The sequence below is a fragment of the Ranitomeya variabilis genome, chromosome 3, assembly GCF_051348905.1.
Source record: "Ranitomeya variabilis isolate aRanVar5 chromosome 3, aRanVar5.hap1, whole genome shotgun sequence".
Classification (NCBI taxonomy): domain Eukaryota; kingdom Metazoa; phylum Chordata; class Amphibia; order Anura; family Dendrobatidae; genus Ranitomeya; species Ranitomeya variabilis.
In genome coordinates, this window is record NC_135234.1 from 138,746,154 (window position 1) to 138,771,348 (window position 25,195).

At 41.3% G+C, this 25,195-nt stretch overlaps 2 long non-coding RNA genes across 2 annotated transcripts in view; one reads left to right on the forward strand and one right to left on the reverse strand.

The window, feature by feature from the left end:
• Positions 1 to 19,179, reverse strand: part of LOC143815474 (uncharacterized) — a 121,587-nt gene extending 102,408 nt beyond the window's left edge. The window contains exon 1 of the long non-coding RNA XR_013223755.1: positions 17,997 to 19,179. This is a non-coding gene — a long non-coding RNA (uncharacterized LOC143815474). The remainder of the gene's footprint in view (positions 1 to 17,996) is intronic.
• The window catches only part of LOC143815475 (uncharacterized), a 66,733-nt gene continuing 43,908 nt past the window's right edge, over positions 2,371 to 25,195 (forward strand). Inside the window, exons 1-2 of the long non-coding RNA XR_013223756.1 lie at positions 2,371 to 2,418; positions 14,104 to 14,281. This is a non-coding gene — a long non-coding RNA (uncharacterized LOC143815475). The remainder of the gene's footprint in view (positions 2,419 to 14,103; positions 14,282 to 25,195) is intronic.

Genomic DNA, 25,195 nt, shown 5'->3' on the forward strand with positions numbered 1-25,195 from the left:
GTTTGTACCTATATTGACTTTTTCATACAGCCCATTGCTTCAGCTTTACCATCCTTTATCAAGGACACTCCGGATTTCATTCATGTTTGCCGTAATATCAAATTAACAGGCCAAGAACTTTTAGTGACCTGTGATGTCGAATCACTTTATTCAAATATTAGTCATGCTCACGGCATCCAGGCACTTTCTCACTTTCTTGATCGTCTTAGTGGCACCAACCGTCTCCACGATTCTTTTATTTTGGACCTCCTCAGCTTTGTCTTGCATTACAACTATTTTCTTTTTGACAGGACTTACTACAAGCAGGTATCAGGTGTGGCAATGGGTGCGCGGTGCGCACCGGCTTACGCAAACCTCTTCCTTGGATGGTGGGAGGAGACGATTGTCTTTTGTTCTCGTGGCTATTTGGATTACATTAAGCATTGGCATCGCTATTTGGACGATATCTTTTTCATTTGGGTAGGTACTGAGGAATCTTGTACCCAGTTCTTGAGGGAACTCAATGACAATTCTTTGAACATCTTTCTCACTTCTTCTTGTTCTCGGGATTCAGCAACTTTCTTAGACCTTACAGTTGCTGTGGATGGAGATAGCCTGGTTACAGATTTGTACCGTAAACCAACGGCTACTAATAATCTTTTACAATTCCAGAGTTTCCATCCCCTGCATACTCGGACCGGGATCCCTGTGGGGCAATTTCTTCGAACACGACGCAACTGCACAACCGACATCTGTTTCAGGGAACAAGCTAAAGACCTTACCCAGAGATTGTATCAGAGGGGATACCCGAAGAAGACAGTATCTACAGCTTATCAATGTGCTAGAACTCTCAATCAGGAGGCCCTTTTGATATCGCATCCTCGTCCACAGGATTCCACAGTGAGATTTATTACGGAACACAGTACTAACTGGAATCACGTGAGGAGCATCCTAACTAAAAATTGGGACATCCTGACCTCAGATGCCCAAACATCTACTTGTGTGGGTTCTAGACCCTTCATGACTGCAAAAAGGGCTCCTAATCTACGGGACATCATTACTAGGAGCCATTTCACTCGTCCAGTCATCAAACTTAATCGTGGTATTCACCTCAGGGGCTCCTTCCCCTGCGGTGAGTGCACGGTTTGCCCTTTCATGCCCCCTACAAGAGACCGTTTCCTTAACCCCTTTGACAATAGGGAATATTCTTTACATCAATACATTAATTGTAAGATGAGTTTCGTAATTTATGCTATTGTTTGCCCTTGTAAAAAAGTATATGTAGGCCAGACATCACAAGAGCTGAGAAGACGGGCGCAAAAACATTTGTCAACCATCAATCTTGCCCTCTCAGACTCCAAGAAGGGTAAGGTCTTAACTCCAATAGCGGCACACTATCCGAGGGTGCATGGGGGCAAACCTACTAACACCTGCTTTTTTGGCCTACAGAAAATTCGGGGCAATGAAAGGGGTGGTAGCCGAGTGAGATTACTACTGCAGCATGAAGCTCGCTGGATTTTTCGTCTAAAAACCATCTCACCATTTGGTTTGAACGAGGAGCTGCTCTACACTGGATTCTTGGGATAGGACTAAGACTGATATACTGGGACTAAAAGGAGGAATGGTTTCATCTTGGAACTTGGTTGTCGGACTAGAATTTTTCAGGCTTTATTTAGGCTTCGTTTGTCCACTTTTGTGGTCATCATACTTTCCATATTACTACCTTTTGGAATATCTTGGATCCATGATTATCGATGATGACACCACGTCTTACACTGGACATGATGGGAACCTCTGGATGCTCAGGGACTCTTTATTATTCTTCATCACTTTTTGAGTGACTGAGTATATTTATGTTTTGGTCATGTGTATTATGGTATCCATACCGTAAATACGTTATTATGGTATCAATACTCTTATTCTTTTTGTTTTTTGGTTATTTATCAGGTATTATTATTTATGTCTCATCTTGTATTCATTTATTTTCACTTCATTCTTCTTTTTTCTATTTCTTTTATTTATTTTAATATCCTTTTTCTATTTATCATTTTCTATATTTATTTTTATTTTTATTTATTTTTCTGTTGGCCGGGTTAATTATATGGTTGTATCATTTTTTCAGGTTCTCTAGATCTCTATTGTGCCATCCTCTATGATGGATCATATACGCTTTCAGAATTTCCAAGTATTTCCCCTGTTCTTCCCTTGATATTTACGGCATCCTGATGTATCTGTATTCCCTCCCCCTTCCTTGCTGTGCGGCTGCACACCGCGCTCGCTCTGATTCATTCATTCTTTACCTCATAGCCGACTCTGCCATCGGCGCATGCGCCAACCGCGGACTTTACCTGTTGTTTATACATCTCCTCCCGCACTACTGCGCTTGCGCATCTACCCCCCGATCCAGTTCCGGTTCTCCGGTGGGAGATCCCGACAATGGTAACTAGCATTTTCAATTATCTTTCTTGTATATATAGCCGATGTTCACCACTGACTTTCATTCCCTGACGAAGCTGCACAGCGGCAGTGATACGCGTGGGACCTTTCCCACCCCCTTCCCCTGGCTCCACGGCCTCCTGATACTTTGGTGGCTCTTGGCACTCAATTTCTATTGGCACAGGCTCAGAGGCTTTTTCCTGCTCCGGGTACACTCAGCTGCTACCAGATTATTGCTTTAGGCAGCATTAGGATCTCTGGGGGTCTCTTACACATTTGTGTTTGGATACACATTAGACTCCCGTGCTCCGGAGTCCATGAGGTCCTGTGTTACTTTCGTTTTCACCTTCATTGTGCAGTTTTATACTGCTTGTTAACAGCATTTCCTTCATTTAATGCAAGTATATCTGACTGGTTTTTTCTCTTGGGGACGCCCAACTCTTGCCTCTGTTACTATTATATGTCTGTTGATTGCTAACCAATAGTATAATATTGGACCTTATTTGGGTCATGTGCCTCTTTATGGAGAAGGGTGTGTTCTGTATGTGTTTTTTTTTAAATGATTTTAAATTGGTTAGTGTATTTTTGCTATAATAAAGTTTGTATCTTTTCATATAAAAGGTGTGCACATATTTATGCATAGGCATTTTCAGGTTCTTTTCAGAGTTATACACTTCTATGCATTTTGTAGCACCCTTATTAGTATTTACTTACATATTGTGGATTTTTGTGTGATAGTGGTGCACCTGACATTCTACAACTCATCAGACCTCTAGGAGAGACGCAGAGCAGACAGCGGGGCTGGCAGCCAGGATTGAGCTACAGATCCAGGAGGGACAGAGAACCCGAAGGGTTGAATGTGGTGGAGCTACAGAGGAAAGGAGCAGAGGAGAGATAAGGAGGTCAGAGGGGAACTGCGACCGGGCACCCTCAGAACCAGAGTGCAGAAACCGGGCACCCGAGGCTTTAGTGGGGCATGATAGAGTCCCTTTAAAATGGCTCAAGCCACCCGTCATGCAGGTACCTGTTCCAGGATAGGGGAAAAGAGGACTTTGCCAGTAAGCTTCAGGCAGCAGGGACCTCATACAACAGCGCAAGGAGGAAAGGCTCACAGACCTCAAATGGGAAGGAGATTCTCCCATTGCCTCCGAGCCGGCCGGACCACAGAACACCCGTATCTGGTACCCGGGACTGCTGATTACCACATGTAAACCAGGCAAAGACTTCGCAACTTGTGTCCTCCACTTATTAGTCGGCATACAACATCCTTGCCACATACCTTGGGAGCCCTGGGGACCCCGCTTCACCTGTGGGAAGCGTCACCATCTAGCCTCCATATCATCACTCCAGAGGACCCCTTTAAGCGGCGTCGGTCCCCACTGACCGAGAACCACAGGTGGCGTCACGAAAATAGACTTTCACAATACCCCTTAAAAGACCGTTCCCCCTTTAAGTGGGTGCCCAGGGCCACGGACTGGGTCGCTGCCACCGTGACATCCCCTTTAAGAGCAACCGAACCCGATACCGAGTACCCCACGGCCCAGGAGGGCGACTCACAAGCATCACGACTAAGACCACTGGCTGGGTACAATGATCATTTGGACATATGTAGGAAAAAAAAGTTTGATCCAGCTCCTGATACATTACAAATAAAATCCAAGATTTACAGTGGGTACGGAAAGTATTCAGACCACTTTAAATTTTTCATTCTTTGTTTCATTGCAGCCATATGGAAAATTCAAAAAAGTTCATTTTTTTCTCATTAATGTACACTCTGCACCCCATCTTGACTGAATAAAAAGAAATAACATTTTTGCACATTTATTAAAAAAGAAAAACTGAAATATCACATTGTCATAAGTATTCAGACCCTTTGCTCAGACACTCATATTTAAGTCACATGTTGTCCATTTCCTTGTGATCCTCCTTGAGATGGTTCTACTCCTTCATTGGAGTCCAGGTGTGTTTAATAAAACTGATAGGACTTGATTTGGAAAGGCATATACCTGTCTATATAAGACCTCACAGCTGACAGTGCATGTCAGACCAAATGAGAATCATGAGGTCAAAGGAACTGGCCAAGGAGCTCAGAGACAGAATTGTGGCAAGCACAGATCTGGTCAAGGTTACAAAAGAATTTCTGCAGTACTCAAGGTTCCTATAAGCACTGTGGCCTCCATAATCCTTAAATGGAAGAAGTTTGGGACCACCAGAAGTCTTCCTAGACCTGGCTGTTCATCCAAACTGAGCAATCGTGGGAGAAGAACCTTGGTGAGAGAGGTAAAAAAGAACCCCAAGATCACTGTGGCTGAGCTCCAGAGATGCAGTAGGGAGATAGGAGAAAGTTCCACAAAGTCAATTATCACTGCAGCCCTCCACCAGATGGGCCTTTATGACAGAGAGTCCCGACGGAAGCCTCTCCTCGGTGCAAGACATATGAAAGCCTGCATAGAATTTGCAAAAAAACACATGAAGGACTCCAAGACTATGAGAAATAAGATTCTCTGGTCTGATGAGACGAAGATAGACCTTTTTGGTGATAATTCTAAGCGGTATGTGTGGAGAAAACCAGGCACTGCTCATCACCTGCCCAATACAATCCCAACAGTGAAACAAGGTGGTGGCAGCATCATGATATGGGGGGTGCTTTTCAGCTGCAGGGACAGAACAACTGGTTGCCATTGAAGGAAACATGAATGCGGCCAAGTACAGAGAAATCCTGGATGAAAACCTCTTCCAGAATGCTCTGGACTTCAGACTTGGCCGAAGGTTCACTTTCCAACAAGACAATGACCCTAAGCACACAGCTAAAAAAACAAAGGAGTGGCTTCAGAACAACGCTGTGACCATTCTTGACTAACCCAGCCAGAGCCCCGACCTAAAACCAACTGAGCATCTCTGGAGAGACCTGAAAATGGCTGTCCAACAATGTTCAGCATCCAACCTGATGGAACAGGAGAGGATCTGCAAGGAGGAATGTCAGAGGATCCCCAAATCCAGGCGTGAAAAACTTGTTGCATCATTCCCAAGAAGACTCATGGCTGTACTAGCTCAAAAGGGTGCTTCTTCTCAATACTGAGCAAAGGGTCTGAATACTTATGACCATGTGATATTTCAGTTTTTCTTTTTTAATCAATTTGCACATATTCCTATATTTCTGGGGGGTTTTTTAGTCAAGATGGGGTGCAGAGTGTATATTAATGAGAAAAAAATTTACTTTTTGAATTTACTAAATGGCTGCAATGAAACAAAGAATGAAAAATATAAAGGGGACTGAATACTTTCCGTACCCACTGTATTCTTCATCATTTAAAAAGGAAAGATCCAAAAAACATTTGCCAAAGGATATTTGGAAAAAAGGAGGGAGAGAACATGGGAGGAAAAACGGCATATTCACCATACGCATTTCGAACAGGACATGTTCTTCGAATTGGTGTGAATTTGAAACGTGTATTGTGAATATATGTCCTTGCAGTGCTCTGAAACTCTTAGGGTGACCTAAGATAACATTTAGCATGATAACGCTTATAGGCGTTCTCCAGTGAAAACAAGTTATCGCTTATCCACATTGATCAGTGGCTGTCTGACTGCTGGGACACCACTGATTTGCTATAATTTTTCTATGGCGGAGAACTTTTTTTCCCCCATTAGAATGCAGTGGCAGTGTACAATCCCAATTGTCCTTCCACCTATTCTCTATGGGACTGCCAGATAAAGTCGTGTGCAGCACTCAGCAGCCTCATAAGGAATGGAAAAAGCAGCAGTCAAGTATGTGCACTCCACTCTATTCTAATGGGGATAAAAGTGCCCGTTCTGCTGATCGGTGTAGATCCCAATAGTCGGACTCAAAAACTTGTTTTCATCAGAGAACTCCTTTAACTTTTATTTTACGACTTACAATTATAACCAATAGAATAGACAATATGAGTATTTCTTTAAGCATACTTGTGACTAACTGCTTTCAAATAAAGGAACTTCATGCAAAGAAGCATATACCGTGCAGTATGTTTTTTTTCCAAAGCTAGACATGTGGAACTGCATGGCAAAAAGTTGCACATGCCTGGGAGGTACATGTAGCGTGTCCATCAGGCATACATTTAGACCAAGGTGTGATCAATTCACCATTTGCAAACAAGAGTCACTCACTTGGTAAGACAGTACAGTTTGATAAAAGAGTAAGTCAGCTGTCACTTCCCAATAAATCTCTACTACATTGTAACGGCTGACTCCAATCAGATGTGGTTGAGCTATTTGGATCACCTGCATCCTCTTCTTTGGGTCAGTCATTGAGGATAATGATATATTTTGCTATGTGCATCATATAGTGGCTTGGTCTCTGACTGGACTACGAGACCTGAGTTTATATTTTGTGCACACCTTAGTCTTGGATCATGCCTATGCACTGCTTCTGTGCCATGTAAAGGTGCTTATCACAAAATTAGAAAAATCATCAATTTACTTTGGGTTCTTCAATACAAAATGTGAAACTCAAATATTATATAGAGTCATTACAAACAGAGTGATCTATTTCAAGTGTTTATTTCTGTTAATCTTGATGATTATGGCTTACAGCGAATGAAAACCCAAAAGTCATTATCTCAGTAAATTAGAATAATTAACAACAAACACCTTCAAAGTCTTCCTAAGAGTTTAAAAATGTCCCTTAGTCTGCTTCAGTAGGCCCCACAATGATTGGGAAGACTGCTGACTTGACAGATGTCCAGAAGGTAGTAATTGACATACTCCACAAGGAGGGTAAGCCACAAAAGGCCATTGCTAAAGAAGCTAGCTGATCACAGAGTGATGTATCCAAGCATATTAATGGAAAGTTGAGTGAAGGGAAAAATGTGGTAGAAAAAGGCGCACAAGCAACCAGGATAACCGCAGCCTTGAAAGGATTGTTAACAAAAGGCCATTCAAAAATTTGGTGGAGATTTACAAGGAGTGGACTGCTGCTGGAGTCATTGCTTCAAGAGCCACCACACAGACGTATCCAGGACAGGGGCTACATGTGTCGCATTCCTTGTGTCAAGCCACTTATGACCAATAGACAATGCCAGAAGCATTATACCTGGGCTAAGGAGATAAAGAACTTGGACTATTGCTCAGTGGTCCAAGGTGTTGTTTTCAGATGAAGGTAAATTTTGCATTTCATTTGGAAATCAAAGTCCCAGAGTCTGGAGGAAGAGTGGAGAGGCACATAATCCAAGCTGGTTGAGGTCTAGTGTGAAGTTTCCACAATGAGTGATGGTTTGGAGAGCCATGTCAACTGCTGGTGTAGGTCCACTGTGTTTTATCAAGACCAAAGTCAGCGCAGCCACCTACCAGGAAATTTTAGAGCATTTCATGCTTCCCTCTGCCAACAAGCATTTTGGAGATGGAAATTTCATTCTCCAGCAGGACTTGTCACCTGTCCTGCCAAAAGTACCAATACCTGGTTTAAAAACAACAGTATCACTGTGCTTGATTGGCCAGCAAACTCTGCTGACCTTAACCCCATAGCTATGTGGTTGTAATAATTATGGGGGATAACTCAGGAGACTCTTCGCATGGAACAAGACAACTACAGGACACAGTTTTATAAGTGGTAAAGTCTATATTATCACACGGTGATTGAAACAGGTGCAGAGAGAAACTCAAGTCCACAACACTTGGTGCAAATAATAAACGCAGCTTAGCAGTCTTCAGAGAAAAATGCAATCAAGCAGAAAGTCTATGAAGCACAGTTATTCTTGAGGATACTTGACACGAATAAATCCTTGTCTTAGTCCAGACACAGATAGATATGCTTATAGGCAGTTCAAATCATATCTTAGCTCAACCAGGGAGGCCTGTATAATAGTCTCAGGTTATAGCAAAGCAGCAGCAGCTTACATGTCCAGCAAATGCAGATGAAGTAAACACGAGCAGCAGATGGAGGAGGATTACTGGAAACTTGTGTATGCAGCAGGAACTCAGAGCAGAGTAGCAGGATCACCACACAGGTTCACAGGAGCAGGTATATAGCCAGGGAGTCATCAGAGGTCAGGAGCTGGATGCAAAGCAGAATACTCTAGCACAGACTGAAGGCTGGGGTGGAGTTTTATAGCAGGAAGACACAGTGCACATGAGACCAAAGATGCCATCTTGGAAGAGGGCAGTAATGCACAAAAGGTAAAAAATGTTCAGAGTCTTGACAGGGGTATTATCTAGAGGAAGATGAGAGACACCAGACCCAGCAATGCAGACGAGCTGAAGGATGCTATCAAAGCAACCTGGGCTTCCATAACACCTCAGCAGTGCCACAGGCTGGTCGCCTCCATGACACGGTGCATTGATGCTGTAATTGATGTAAAAGGAGCTCCGACCAAGTATTGAGTGCATTTACTGAACATACATTTCAATTGGCCAACATTTCTGATTTTGAAATCATTTTTCAAGCTAGTGTTATAAAATATTCTAATTTACTGAGATAATGACTTTTGGGTTTTCATTGGCTGTAAGCCATAATCATCAACATTAACAGAAATAAACACTTGAAATAGAACATTCTGTAATGAATCTATATGAGTTTCAGTTTTTGTGTTGAAGAACTGAAATAAATTAACTTTTTGATGATATTGTAATTTCGTGAGAAGCACCTGTAAGTTGGATTAACCCACCTTTTGTCTATTATCACATGACAGATGATGTGCACACTGAGGTAATGGAAGTATACTTAGGAACTACTATGTTAAATGTGTTAGTTGATCCAAAGGTGATGTACAGTAGTCTAAATGACTTTGGTGCATTATCCACTCTTTCGCAGCTTTTCTACCCTGATAATATCTCACAATTGTGTAATTATATAAATGGAAACTGTCATATCGTGATTAAATTCTATAGAAAAAAAAGAGTGTAAGTTAGGTCACTAATTCAGGTCACACTACCGAGTTATAGCAGTGTTTATGGGTTAAAGTCAGGAAAGAAATCAGCTCTGATTAAAAAAAAAAAATTGTTCTGTCCAACTTCCCTTTGCCAAAGAACGCATGGATGATTGTGGTGATTGCTGAGGAAAGCTCCGATATACAACTATGATGAGTGACCTGCATGCTCCGGAGCTGCTTCACAGTCCTCAGAACCTAACAGTGGATAATTATTAAAGGAAAGCTTGGTTCTTCTGCCAGCAGATTCTGCATAATAACATCAGGGTTCCCATCTGTGACCTGAATCTAAAAAGAAACTAGTAGTGCAGAATGACAACAATCTTAAATGGAAGCAACTGACATGACAGAACAGCTGAACCACAAGAAATGTTAGCTTTTGGCACGACTAAGTCTAGCACCCTCATCCCAAAGCACTTCAGTTTTACACTATATAGATTTATACAATCATGATTTGAAGTTCTTCAATGGACTTGTTGGAAGGACGTTACTTACAAGTTGTGTAAAATGTTTAAAAAAATGTCTAATATTTCACTTATTTGGATCTAACCAGTTAAGTCAGTGACATGTTGTCTACCTCATGATTTCTGCACCTCTTTCCATTTACTTTACCTGCTGATCTAATGTAGATTAAAGCTAAATAATAATAATAGATTATTATGTCATCGTGATTGCCTATGCACACGAGCTATGATCACCGCCGGGTGTCAGCTGATTCTGTGCCCGACTAAGTGCCATGATCGGTCACGCATCGCATCAAACGTGATCGCAGCATTCTGGGAGCCAGCAAAGGGATGACAGCCCCTCTGCCCTTGGATGGGAGATCCCGCGTCATGACGCGGGGTCCCGATCATCACCATGGTGACCCAATGTCGTCAAGATGACATCCGGGTCACCAGAGCTAGGAAAATTGCTTGATCATGCGCAGTGAATGATCAGCAACTTTCTCTGTCAGGGCAGAGCTGACAGCTTGTACAGCACAGGAATGTGCTGCATCCCCATGCTGTACAACCAATCAGCCTGCAAAATATGATAAAAGATTTTTAAAAAATTGTTTTAAATAATTGTAAAAATATATATATTTTTTTAAAAAATCTAAAATAAAAAATCAAAAGATATCGCATCCATAAATAAATATTTGTTTGAAAATAAAATAAACAAAACAAGTACACATATTTGTTATAGACGCGTCCGCAAAGACACAACCTATAAAGTTATCCCACTAGATAACCCCTTTTGTGAAAACCATAGAAAATAAATTAAAAAAGGCAAAAAACAATGCATTATCATCATACCGCCGAACAAAAAGTAGAATAAAATACGATCAAAAAGATATAAATATATGTGGTACCGCTGAAAATGTCATCTTGTCGCGCAAAAAGCAAGTCATCATACATCTCCATCAGTGGAAAAATAAAAAAGTTATAGCTCTCAGAATAAAGCGATGCAAAAATAATGATTTTTTCTATAAAATAGTTTTTATTGTGTAAAAGCGTCAAAACATAAAAAAAGATATAAATGTGGTATTGCTGTAATCGTACTGACCAGAAGAATAAAATTGCCTTAACAATTTTACCTCTCACGGAACAGCATAAACCCCTCCCACCCAAAAAAAATGTTCTGAATTGCTGGCTTTTGTTCATTCTGCCTCTCAAAAATTGGAATAGAAAGTGATCAAAAATGTCATGTGCCCGATAATGGTACCAATAAAAACGTCAACTCGTCTCACAAAAAAACAAGCACTCACATGACTCTGTGGGTAAAATATGGAAAAAGTATAGCTCTTAGGATATGGTGATGTAAAAACTTATTTTTTGCAATAAAAAGCGTCTTTTAGTGTGTGACAGCAGAAAAACATAAAAAGCCAATATAAATATGGTATCGCTGTAATTGCACCGACCCGAAGAATAAAGTTGCATTGTCACTTATACCGCATGAGGAATGGCGTAAAAAATAAATAAAACCCATTCTTCACCTGCTGTTGATTTTTTGCATTCTGCCTCCCAAAGTTCACAGTAAGGCTTGGTCCACATTTATCCTGCGCTCTGCGTTGAGCTCTTGCATCAGGGTTGCCGTGTAAATCTCTGAAATACGTGATTCAGATGGAATCCCTGGAGGAAGATTCCCTATAGTGAGGCAGATGGAGGTATTGTGGACTCCGTCTGACCTGTGATCCAGCGATGTCCGTCTTTTTAGGATTGCATAAAAGTGCCATCGGACACAGTTTTGTGCACTTCTGAAAAGAAGGACACAACTAAACAGAGGCCAGACGGAGTCCAGAGTAACTCTGCTGCCTCATTAGTGAATGGATTCCTCAGAGGTTTCATCTGAAACATGTCACTCAGAGATTTAGATGGAAATCCCAAAGTAAGTGCTCAGGGTAGAGCACCGGATAAATGTGATCCCAAACATTATGTAAAATGTTTCCAGTAAAAGCTTCAACTCGGTCCACAAAAAAAGTGAGTCCCCACTCAGGTCTGTCATCTAGTATTGGAAATATAGAGGGCTTGCACGTTATTAGTAGCACAAAGGCTCTGGAAAAGTGAAATGGGTCCTCACCCTCCAAAAGAAATTCAGCAAATTCTCTGCTGCCAAATCCAAATGCCTCCTCCCTTCTGAGCTCCACAGTGTACCTACACCACATATAGCGTCCACGTTTGGCATTTCTGAAGTCATGAGAGCCTTCCTAACTTAATGGGTGCATGCCTCCAGAAGCACGGGTTGGGCATAGCGTACTGGTGACTGCAGCATACTGGTCACTACAGTGTACTTGTCACTACAAATTCTGTTTGCTACTTGAGAGGAGGACCCCTTTACTTGTAGGGCCATTACACCAATGGTATTTCCACCTTTGCCTCCACTGATGGGCAAGCCCACTTTTCTATGAGACAAGATCAGCATCTCGTCTCAGGCAGCAATCTGAGGTGACTCTCAGGGGATGGCACTTTGCCGTCTCCTGGGAACAGGGCCTGCAAAACTTTTAACAGTATTGGTGTCCTCAGGACACTATTATTATTAACAGCTGTTGCGGCACAAAAAGTAATCTACTCCCTGCTCTGCCAGTTACTCTTGTATGCCACAGACCACTTCTGGACATAGTGCTGTGCTGGGGATGCTGAGCGATGACATCCTTATTGCAACAGCCCAGTGCAAGACAATCCATAAGAGGAGATGGATGAATAATCTGGGTTTTGTACAAGACAATCCATAAGAGGAGATGGATGAATAACCTGGATTTTGTAAGTAATAGCTCTTTTTTGTCTTTTTATCATGCGGCCCAGTAGTTGGTGGTTGTGATTTCACCATACGGGAATATATCATGGGGCAATAATATTGTGTTTATGGGATATAATACTGTACATTGGAAGGTTATTGGGCTTAACACTGTATATAGGGGCTATGAGGCATCATACTTTGTGCGGGGGAATGTACTGTGAGGTCATCGTACATTGCATTGGGGAACATACTGTGGGAAATCATACTGTATACAGGAGCCATTTGCCGTCATACTTTGTATAGGGGCTATGAGTCATCATACTGTATATGAGGGCTATGGGGCATCATACTGTGTATAAGAGGGCTATGGATACCATCATACAGTGTATGAGAGGCTATGTATGTGGAGCTGTGGGGGTGATTATATTCTGTATCAGTGGCTGTAGAGAGGAGGCATAGTGCAGAGTGGGGGAAATATAGAGAGGAGGCACAGTATAAAGAAGGGAAAGTATAGAGAGGTGGCAGACTAGAGAGAGGGACACACTGAAGATGAGGAGAGACTGAAGGGGACAGTGTGGAGATAGGTACAGTATGGGGGAAACAGTGAAGACAGCATTAAGCAAGAATAGTGTGATAGTTATAGTTTTTAAGGGTTACGTTATACATTATAAGGAGTGATGACGTGTTATAGTTGATAAGAGCAGGCAGTGTAGAGGCTATTGTTCTTAAGGGCAGACGGTATCTTATTGTTCATAGGAATGGATGGTATGCATGCAATATTTTACAGTAGAGGAGAGTGTGGAAATTATGTACCGTAAGAGGGACATTATTAGTCATATTTTGTGCAGGAAGCAGTGAGGGGCAATAATTATTCATGGGTACAGCATGGGCAAATATTTTCATTCAGGAGCATTTTAATGACTCTGTTATTTTTAAGACTCCAATCAGAGATGATATCACCTATAAGGTACCTGCGTGTAAATAATTATTTGTGATTGTGATACTGACTACATCTCATCAGTACTATGTTTCCTGTATGATACGCAGACTGATGGTGATTGGTAACAACTAGTATCACTTTACCGTTGTCATGGCATGCTAGATGTTTCTGGCATCACTTTACCCCTTCCCCTTACATCTGCTCCCTCATTTCTGTCTATCGGCCTAGCCGATCGCTGAGCTCTGTAAACGACTTTCGACTAACCTCTGGACTAATCCGTACCTCCCACTCCCGACTCCAAGACTTCTCCCGTGTTGCACCAATCCTCTGGAATGCTCTACCCCAAGAAATTAGGACTAGCCATAACTTGCACAGTTTTAGGCCCTCCCTCAAAGCACATTTGTTCAGAGCGGCCTATCACATTCCCTAATCAAAGTCATTTTATGTGTAAGTGTGCGTGTGTAGCCCATTCACTATCTCCACCTAGCCCCCACCCCTGAAGATGGCTGGACCTTCATTGTAAATACACACCTGTACTCTGTATCTCCCCCACCTCATTGAAGATTGTAATCTCTCACGAGCAGGGTTGTTTTATTTTGCTTTAATCATTATATTTGTCACGATCCCCAGGTGTACCTGCCGCCAGATGGGTGGCTTGCCGCAGTAAGGAAGACACGAGCAGAGTGGCGGAGGACTCACCTGAACCACGTGACCGAGGGGGAGTGGCCGAGGGCAGAGGCAGGTGCCAGAGAGCCGGGGAGCCGGACGGCGCCGGAGAGAAGTCAAACGTGCCTGGGAGGACAATGAGGTACCGGGGGTGAGACACAAGAATAGTCAGGTGAAAGCTGGAGGTCAGGGAGCTTAACCAAGCAATGAAGTACCAAAAGAGATGCAAGGTGACAAAGTCAGAACAGACAGGCCAGGAGGTCAGAATCAAGGAAAGCAGTCAAATAAATGCAGTATGCACATGCACACCAAGGGGTCAGACTCAGAGACAGAACGAAAGCATAACTGACAGGAAATCCAGGTTCACAGTGGATATAAATATCCCTCCCAGATCCAAACGGAGGCCACAAACAATTAACACTAAAAGGGCAGGGCATGAACCCTGTCCAAACCATGACAATATTATTGTTAATGCTGTTACTTATGACTATTGTGTTTGAAACTGTTTAACTGTAAAGTGCTGCAGAATATGTTGGCGCTATATAAATGAAGATTATTATTATTATCTGAAACAATATACATCAACACTAGTTCCCCTCCTCTCCATGCCCAATTTAGGGCCTTCTTGAATGAAGAAATGTCCCAGAACAGCTAGTTTGCTAGAAGTTTCTGTTAGGTTTAGTAGAGCCTGGGAGATTTGCTGACTCTTCTTGGAAATTCCCCCTTATTCTAAGAGTCTTCTGAACATGTGGGAGAGTTGGCAACTATACAACGTGATATACTTAAGACAGATCAAAGAGAGCATTAATAATATTTATTCTTTGAGCCTATTTTGCTTTTATGTAACTCCCACTGCTCTAATTGGGTATATTTATGATTTCTACTTTTCAGGTCATCACCCACTGGTCTTCAAAACTAAGCCCTAAATCTTTGCATTACTAAAACCATTACTTGAATATTTTGCAATGTTGAGAAAGTGAAGCCTTATGAGTAGTACAAGTTTTAATTTGAATTAATTTTTGTGAAAAGTAAAATGTTAAATCAAAATTAGTTTGTTTTTCCAAGTGTTTATACTAAAGTTCTTAAAATGTCTCTTTATTTACTTAAATGAGGGAAATTATAAAGTGATTAAAATGAGCAAAGAGATTTGACTACCAGGCTCATGTTGCAGTTGAGAGCAGGGCAGTGTTCACTTCTGTGCCAGCAATTCTCTTTATGGCATTATGTGCCCCTCTGGCAACTAGGTTTATGCAACATCTCCACATTGCAGCGCGATGGCCGTCATAACATAACATCGTGGAGACTTAGTAATCAAAAGACATTACCAGCATGCTGGCACTTGAATATGTTTGCACTGTCCTGGTCCATCTGCTACAGCGTAACAACATGGACACTGGACCATGGTCCTGCAAATCTTTTTGTTCCACTCCAATCAGATTTCAATTAGCTTTTTATGGGGATTTCTGATTAATTCTTTAAAAGGTATATCTTATCAAAGACAAGTACTCTCAGAATGCACCCCACTCCCAGTGTCAAAAACACCAATTTTGTGGGGGAAAGCTGCTACCAGGAAATTTAGTATTAGTACATGACAGACTTTATGTGAATATACTGCAAAGAGTTCTTAAACCCACGAAATGGGTCCAACTGATGTAGAGCAGCTTTTCACTCGAGCCCACAAAGGCAGTTATTGGGCCCCCTCTATAATGTCCTTATGTCTTAATATGACATATAAACAGTAGATATCCTCAATAATTATGTTTATTCAGAAGTCAGGGGAAACAGAGCTTACAATATCTTTCTTTTAAAAATATTTTTTTTCTTAAAGAATGTCTTTTATTCCAAAATTGTGCTGTGTACAATGTTTTTTGTGCTCATCTACCCATGACAACAATCCTGAGCAGATATTTATAAATTTACTACTAACTAGCAGTAGTGGCACAAAGGACATGATACACTATAAACATGGCATGTCTATTCTCTCAGTCATTTTAAACATCTAAGAACCTTAGCAAGTCCAGTATTGGAAAATACACAACATATAATGAAATGGAGTAATTTATATTTTAAGAGCAAGGAGAATTTTGCAGTTCAGCTAGCATTCCTTCTCCAGACGATATCCGCTCACTTCCCATACAGCAGTCTTTTGACAGCTGTCAACTGGCAGAGGAAATCCATTAAATGTGTGTTCAGGGAAACCTCCTATTAGCCCACGAATCATTAAATCAACAGCTTTCAAGGAGACAAATTCATACAGTATGCAACAGGTTAGTTGTAACTCCACAGTATGAAACACTGCATGTTTCTTATGGACACGCAGGTATTTTCAGATTTCTTGATTGGGAATGTAAACATTGGGTTTGTTGCATCGTTGATATATCTTATTCCATTCTTATTCTTTTATCATTGATTTTCTCATATCAACTTAATTTGTCTTATATCTTTTAAGCATGTTTGGAAAGAAAGGTGTTTTGGTGACCCATGTAACCCCTGCCTTGATCATTTTTATGGTCATTTTGGCCTTCAGTGATCATCTTGGTGATAGTCGGTTGGGAAGATATGTAAGAAAAACATGCTGGTTGACAGTTGAGGAATATGGAAAAGGGGATGCTTTAGGTAATCTGGAAATGTAGTAAAAATTAGGATTAATCACTAAGCATATTTGATACTGTACCTGTGCCCCTACACATAGTCAATACCTTTTATAAACTTTAAAACCCTGCTAGACCAAAACATTAAGGTTTAATAATGCCTGTTCAATAAATCAACATTTTTTTTTTGCTACGTCTTGATGAGAAATATAAATTATAGTCATTGTGGTCCCTGTGCGATGTGTGTTTATCATGCACAGTAAAGCTGCCGGTGCCGGAGGCTTTGATAGAACGCTGAATAAAATGGTAATGCCTGAGCTTAGCTTTTCTTGAGGACACAGTGTATTTTCATAAATATACCCCATGCAAAGGAGCTGTGTCCAGTCCACCTGCCTGCCATCTTTGCTCTGAGCATTTTGGGCTGCATGTTGATAAACTATTTGCCTTTGCAGTTACTCCTCTGCCTGTATTGCAATGGTTATCCTTCATCATCAGCTTGAGAACGCTGCTGTTATCCCTTGCATATCAATGTGGACTGCAAAGCATTGTCGTGCTTCTCGTCCTTCCCTGTCTCCCTTAATGTTCCAAGACGAAAGAAATCATGTGTATGTTATGTGCCTCATGTTGATATCAAGACTGCATTGAAACATTCAAGGCATTGACACATTTTTGACACCTTGGGTTAAATATGTGAACGTTTATAAAGATTTGTGTAGGCAAACAAGATATGGATATGTTTACCAAGAAAAAAATTTCCATTTGGCTCTTCTAAAGTCACATTCAGTTTGTTTGTTTCAAAATATTTTCATTATTATAAAGACATTATCACATTGTGATATCAATGATATTGTAGAATAAACTCAGCTTTAAAATTCCAATTTGTAACCAAAGCTATCAAGCGAAATGTGAAGTAGCTCTAACAGCTGTGTGGATACTGCACCTGTTAACCTTACGAGTTGTCCTAAATGACCTCTAACCTTTTGTAGGAACCTTGAGATAGTCCCATATTTATAAAAATGTTCTTCTGTATATTTGCCCCAATTTAATACAATTCTATCTTTGCTTGAATTTGACCATATTCATGACTCAGTTTTTCACAAATGTTTTAAGAAATGTGTAATAAAGGTTATGTTCATGTATGCAATAACATTGCCATTTTTGTACGTATTTTGAAGAATCTCATTTACGTAGGGACATTAGCACCTACTTACATTCATTAGTATTAAGTTACATACAATTTCCTTGGAATGACAAAACATGACTTACCAGGTCACCCTGAGTTCTGAAGGTCAGTTTCTGGTCTTTGCTTTTCATTAAAAATAGTGGTTATTGAGAGGCTCTTTTATTCCTTATGTGGCCAACTCTGTTGTCTAATCCATTGCCCAACATCCTAGATTAAATCCCATGATCACAATCCACATCTCGGCAGATATACCACAGGATCACATATAGAATCAACAAAATGGCAAAAATGAACAAAGCTACTAAAATAGCCTTGGTCACAGGAGAAATAAGGGACTGCATGTCACCTACAGGTTCAGACTGAGAATAGTTGGCAATTACTGTGATTAATGAAGCGAAGGTTAACCGATGGTCTCTGGCATCCACATGCAACTGCTGTTGAGCAAGGTACCAACTAGGACCTGTGGATCATCTGCATTGCTTCGTGCCAAGTTGAATGAGATGTACAAATGGTGCTTTATTCCACTTGACAGAGAAAAGGGAAAGAAAATGACAGCTCGTCTATAACAGATTCAAAATCTGCTCTGCACACGTCCATCTGAGTCTTCAGACCGAGAGATCAAAGCTTTAACTAGAGCAAAGAGAGGGACTGCACAGAGGAAACTTAATGATGCTAATAATCCTGCCATGGGAGCAGCCCTGATCCTCCAGACTTCCTTTATTCTAGCAGAAGACACAAGACGTAGTTAAACTTGAAGAACAAAAAAGAGTGAAAAGAGTTGAATTGGAGTTGATGTGAGCTCCAGCTGTCGCTGCCATCAAAAGCCATCAGCCGAGAATAGAGCGGAGACTGCGGAATAACTGGATAGAGGCATAAAAGTTGTAGAAGCAGAGGTTTAGAGGGTCAGAGGTGTATGGTTTACCACTATAGCTTAGAAGACAAAGTGATGGAGGTCATGAGTCAGTGGTGGCAAACGATGTACCACCATTGGCGAGGTATAGCTGGCATAACTGTGAGTGTTGGGTAGTCAGTAGGCATGCATGACAGAGAAAGGCTTCATGTGTAGTGTGAGCGTCTCTTGTGTGTGTATATGTCTGCAGCTAGGCTGCTGCAGACTGAGAACTAGCTTGATTAGTATTCCACCCAGCAATGTCTCTCCCTCCTTCTCCTACCTCAATATCTCCCTCTGTCCTCCTCCTTTCTCCCTGCAAAACTCCTCCCTTTCTTCGCTGTCATTCAGTCACTCACCCACATCCTCCGGTATCATTATTATGTTGTGATTAAACAGCGTGCTGCAGGTTACACTATAAATACGGCTCGCCGTGTAGAGTACTGACGCCGTGCAGACAGCAGACTGGAAATAAATGGGATTTCCATTAGGACACTTGTTTGCGTATTAGGTCCCATGACCAAGTCCTGTGTCCTATAATAATGTTATGGCATTAACCCCTTGCTATTTCAGTTACACATAACACCTATAAGAATGAGTAACCTAAATGAACACAATGACTGTAAACCCCTATATTCAGAGCAAATAAACGTGTGCACGTCTTTAACTAATCTTACATGTTATATGTATGCTGGGGTTAAACTGTAGTGGGCGCAGAGGTTGTAGTCACACCCGGGCTCTAGAGCCTATGGTGCCCAAATGTCCCTTTAGCCCATCAGAAGACCAATACTTAGAAAGACGCATGATAGTTGGGGGCGCTGTTGGAGGTTTTGTATTGAGACCCACCACTGTATACAATATGTGGATGGATCACGAAAACAACCATAGAAGCTTTCCTATCTGTCTAGAGAAAGGCGTTGAAGTAAATTCATTACCTATGGTGTTGGTGTTAATGCTGCCAGCTCTTGCAATGCTCCTGTCCATATTCACCTGCTTTATAGTAGATGTAGTTTAATTTGCTTAATTGAGGGAATATGTTTAATGGTCACCACTCTGATGAGGATATCTTACTTAATCTTGAGAATAAAGAAACCCATCATTGCCCCTAATTCATTCATTCTATAAATTGCAAGCTCTGCTACCTTAGTTATTCATACATTATTCAATCACCCCCCCCCCCGCACTCCAATGATGATACTTCGATGACTAACAGCAGTGATGCAGTGACAAGTCATGACCACCATTCCTTTTAACTGCTGCAGCCAATCACTGGTCTCACAGCCAAATGATGTGAATGATGTATGTGATTTTTGTGGTGGAGACACCTTTTTTATTATTTTATCACCTTTCTTGCTCTTAGACCATTTTTTTTAAGTGGTGATGACCACTTAAAGGGCTTTTCCTTCTTTGTCAAGGAAGTAATGGGACGAACAATATCAGAAAAATTTCGAATAAAGCGTCTGTAGAAATTTGCAAAACCAAAACGTTGGACCTCCTTAACGTTCTTGGGTACCGGCCCGTCAAGGATAGCCTGAATCTTACCAGATTCCATGTTCAGCCCCTGGGGAGAGATGATATAACCTGTATCTGTATCTCAGAACGATGGAACTCGCATTTCTCTGGCTTAATATACAGATGGTTCTCTTTCAGACGTCTTAAAACAGTTTTGACATGTTCTTCATGTTCCTGTAGAGAGTCAGAAAAGATTAGTATATTGTCCAAATAGATCACTACAAACTGGTCCAACAAATCTCTGAAAATGTCATTAGCAAGGTGTTGAAACATTGCAGGGGCGTTACAAAGCCCGAAGGGCATCACAAGAGATTCAAAGTGTCCATACCGGCATCTGAATGCTGTCTTCCACTCATCCCCTGGACGAATACGCACCAAATTATAAGCCCCACGAAGATCCAGTTTAGAGAACACCTTAGCATGGTGGACTCTTTCCAGTAATTCTGGAATCAGAGGCAAAGGGTAACGGTTTCGTACGGTTACCTTATTGAGTTCCCGATAGTCAACACAGGGTCTCAGGGTCCCATCCTTCTTCTTTACAAAAAAGATAGGTGCCCCTGCTGGTGAGCAAGAAGGACGTATGAAGCCTTTGGCCAGATTTTCATCAATATACTCCTTTAAGGCTTAAAGCTCAGGTGCCGCCAAAGGGTATACGTTACCAAAAGGAATAGCTGCACCAGGAAGCAACTCAATGGGACAGTCATAATGCCTGTGTGGAGGAAGCTGATCTGCATTCTTCTTGTCACAGATGTCAGAGAACTCTTTATAAGCTGGAGGTAAAGAAAATACCTGTACATGTGGTTCCGTAGCCGTGAACTCAGGGACAGCTTCTGTTAACGCTGAGTTGCTCCTTGTTGGAAAGATAATCTCCTTGGTCTCCCAGTTGATAATTGGGTTCTGAGAACGCAACCAAGGAATGCCTAAAATCACAGGAAAATGAGGAGAAGAAATTAGCAAGAAAGAAAGTTGCTCCTGATGATTAGGCTCCAACAAAATTTCAAGGGGTACAGTCTCCTGATCCACAGGCCCAGAGATTAAAGGTGACCCATCCACTGTTTCCATGGTAATTGGAGAGGCTCTTTGCTGAATTTCAATACCATGTTCCTTGGCAAATGCGATATCTATGAAATTGCCACCTGCACCAGAGTCAATCATAGCTGCACTGGAAATTCACTGTCCTGAACACAGGATCTTAATAGGGAGAGAACAGTGAGAGTTCTTTTCCTTAAGCTCCTTGGGGGTGAAGTCACAGAAAGTGAATGGAATACAGCATTTAAAGGCAGGCTACATTCAGAGATGTCAGATTCATCATCACAGTTGTCATACTCCCCTACTGCTGCTAGCACCTTGTTAGGCCGTCTAGGACACAGGACAATTGATCAAGAAGTGGTCAGACTGGCCGCAGTAGAAACATAGACTTTCACGAAGGCGATGCTCCCGGCGCTCATTGATCTCGCGCCTCTGAACGGAATCAATTTGCATGGGCACCGCCTCCACCTCCCGAGAGGTTTTACCTGCAGGCTCTTTGGAAGGAAGGGAAAAGTTAGAAATACGGTTATATGCAGCAAACTTCTCCTGCCTACGCTCAGTAAGGCGAATGTCAATGCGCACACAATGCTTTATAAATTTCTCTAGCTCTTGTGGTGACTCAGAGCGAGCTAGTTCATCTTTTACAATACTAGACAGACCCCTTTTAAAAATAGGCAATTGTGCATAACTGTCCCAATTGGTATCTACCGCTAATCTCCTGAATTCAGTAGCATACTCAATAACAGAACGTCTTGCTTGGCGTAAAGACAATAAAGCAGATTCAGCGGTTGCATGGCGATTAGGGTCATCAAACATTAATGCCATAGCGGCCAAGAAATCATCCAAGTCATTTAACCGTGGGTCACTCAATCATCGGATTCGCCCAGGCGAGCGCTCGTGCGGTCAGCAGCATTATTACACACAATACTTTGGATCTATCATTAGGAAAACGGTCAGCATGCACATCAAAATATAGCATACATTGATTCACAAAGCCACGAAATTTGTCGCGATCACCATTAAATCTGAATGGGGGCAACTTAGGTGGGCTAGCTGGTGGCGGTTGCCCAGAGGGAAAAAGTCGCTTGTGTAGCTATTTGCGTGCTTATGTCCTGAAAAGCCAGTCCATACTGGGACTCTATGCCAGCAAGTTTGTTTTCCTGGGCTGCCATGCGGGTGCTTAAGTCCTGCAAAGTCTGTCCAAACACTTGTTGATTGTGTTCAAAGCTTCCAAACTTCTTTTGCAGACCTTCCACATCTTTCTGCAGTGATCTAATTATGGAAAACACCTGCTCTAGTCTGCCTTCTGCAGTCATTGTTCCAGCAGTCTCCTTTTTTTTTTTAGGCTAGAGTATCCTGTAATAATTATGGGGGATAACTCAGGAGACTCTTTGCGTGGAACAAGACAACTACAGGACACAGTTTTATAAGTGGTAAAGTCTATATTATCACACGGTGATTCAAACAGGTGCAGAGAGAAACTCAAGTCCACAACACTTGGAGTAAATATTAAATGCAGCTTAGCAGTCTATAGGAAACTTCAGAGGAAAATGCAATCACGCAGAAAGTCTATGAAGCACAATTATTCTTGAGGATACTTGACACGAATAAGTCCTTGCTTAGTCCAAAACACAGATAGATATGTTTATAAGGCAGTTCAAATAATATCTTAGCTCAACCAGGGAGGCCTGGGTAATAGTCTCAGGTTCTTGCAGAGCAGAAACAGCTTACATGTCCAGCAAATGCAGATGGAAGTAAATACGAGCAGCAGATGAAGGAGGATTACTGGAACTGGTGTATGCAGCAGGAACTCAGAGCAGAGTAGCAGGATAACCCCACAGGTTCACAGGAGCAGGTATATAGCCAGGGAGTCACCAGAGGTCAGGAGCTGGAAGCAAGGCAGAATACTCTAGCACAGACTGAAGGCTGGGGTGGAGTTTTATAGCAGGAAGACACAGTGCACATGAGACCAAAGACGCCATCTTGGAAAAGGGCAGTAATGCACAAAAGGTAATAAAAAATGTTCAGAGTCCTGACAAAATCCTACTGAACCCCTTTAACTACTTAAGACAGGAGCAACTGGCAAAAGGAAGAGGAATTAGATTTGTCTTGAGATAAATAAGAAAACATGGTTTCTAGTGATAAGGTGGCATACTATGTGGTTGTAGCCTAGCAATGGAGGATTAAGCATAGCTAGTGCATCACCAGTAGCTGGGATAAAGTTATTGACCTACAATTGTCAATGACAGTAATTTAGTTACCTACAGATTATACGTTGAGGTGTGAAATAGATTTGAGGCAAGTTTATAGTCCTTGGTCAATTGGTAGAAGATAGGATACAGGTCATCTACAATATTATAAGCACTTATATTCTTATTTTTACTAATGTATTATCTGCTCTTCTTATATCTTTTGTGTAAAGAGATGCCTAAAATGAAGATCAAGTCCAAATGCGACTAATATAAAAATAAAAGTAAAATAATTGAATAATCTATCTATCTATCTATCTATCTATCTATCTATCTATCTATCTTTCTATCTATCTACCAAATAAGACATGGTCCTATTATGTTCATATACTCATACATTTTAATTTATCTGGGCAGGACTGAACAAGATAGCGTGTGGAATGTCATGTGTTTTAGTATTCCCCACTGGGACATTCCCCATTTAATGTACATCACTCATTATAGATCTTCTCACCTTTGGAAATTCCAGGATTATCCCTGAAGAACATTCTGAAGCTGTATTCATTAGTCATCTATTCCATAGCATGTACAATAATGCATGTTACTCTACCTCTAACTCCATCTAGTGGATTTGTAAACCCATATCTATACAGTTCTAACAATAATCTAGTAACTTCCTGACATTTTTATATAAAGTCATGAAGTTATGATCGGTAAAGTATTTCCTCCAGCCATTGCACCTTTAGAAGCTGGTCATGCTATCCTCCTGTGACTTTGACCATGACTCAGTTATGACTTTGTAGAATCAGTATTCTATTATCACATGTTATACAACTACTTACCATTCTTTCAAGTTGTTCTCCATGTTGCCAGCAGGTAGAGACATCCCATTCTACCATTGGGTAGATGATGCTTTGGATGTACCCTTTGAGATTCAAAAAACATTACAGCACGTGTCTAACTTTCAGCTTGGTGCATGTCACATTTCATGCAACATCAATTATGAAAAGCGCAACCAAAAAAAAAAATTTGCGCACACTCTGTGATACTTGCTGTTCCACTACTATGTTAGAGCTATGTGTTAGACACCTTTCCCGAGTCTGGGTTCTGCTCCCTTCACCCTGGTCTGCTAAACTTGGCATGCTCCTATGTAATCATCTACCTAGGCCTATATACATAGCTTGGGTAAGTATTCACCCTCTTGGCTTTTAACCTATTTTGTTACATTACAACCTGTGTTTAAATATTGTTGTAATCCGATTTGTTTGTGCTGCATCAGCACTAAATAGGCTAAGTTGTTAAAGTGAAGTGAGAAACATACAGGCATTATAGGCATAAATTAAATTTATGGTATCAAAAAGCTACAAAATTGGCATATACATATGTTTTCATCCCTTTTATGATGAATGCCTTAAAAAATTTCTGGTGCAAACAATTGCCTTTATAAGTCACATGCTTAGTGAAAGGAAGTCCACCTGTGTGTAATCGGAGTGTCACATGGTCTGTCAGTATATATACACCTTTTCTGAAAGTCACGGATGCTGGAACACCATTAAGCAAGAGGCACCACTAACTAAACAACACCATGAAGACCAAGGAGATCGCCAAACAAGTCATGGACCAAGTTGTTGAGAAGTACAAGTCAGGGTTGGGATATAAAAAA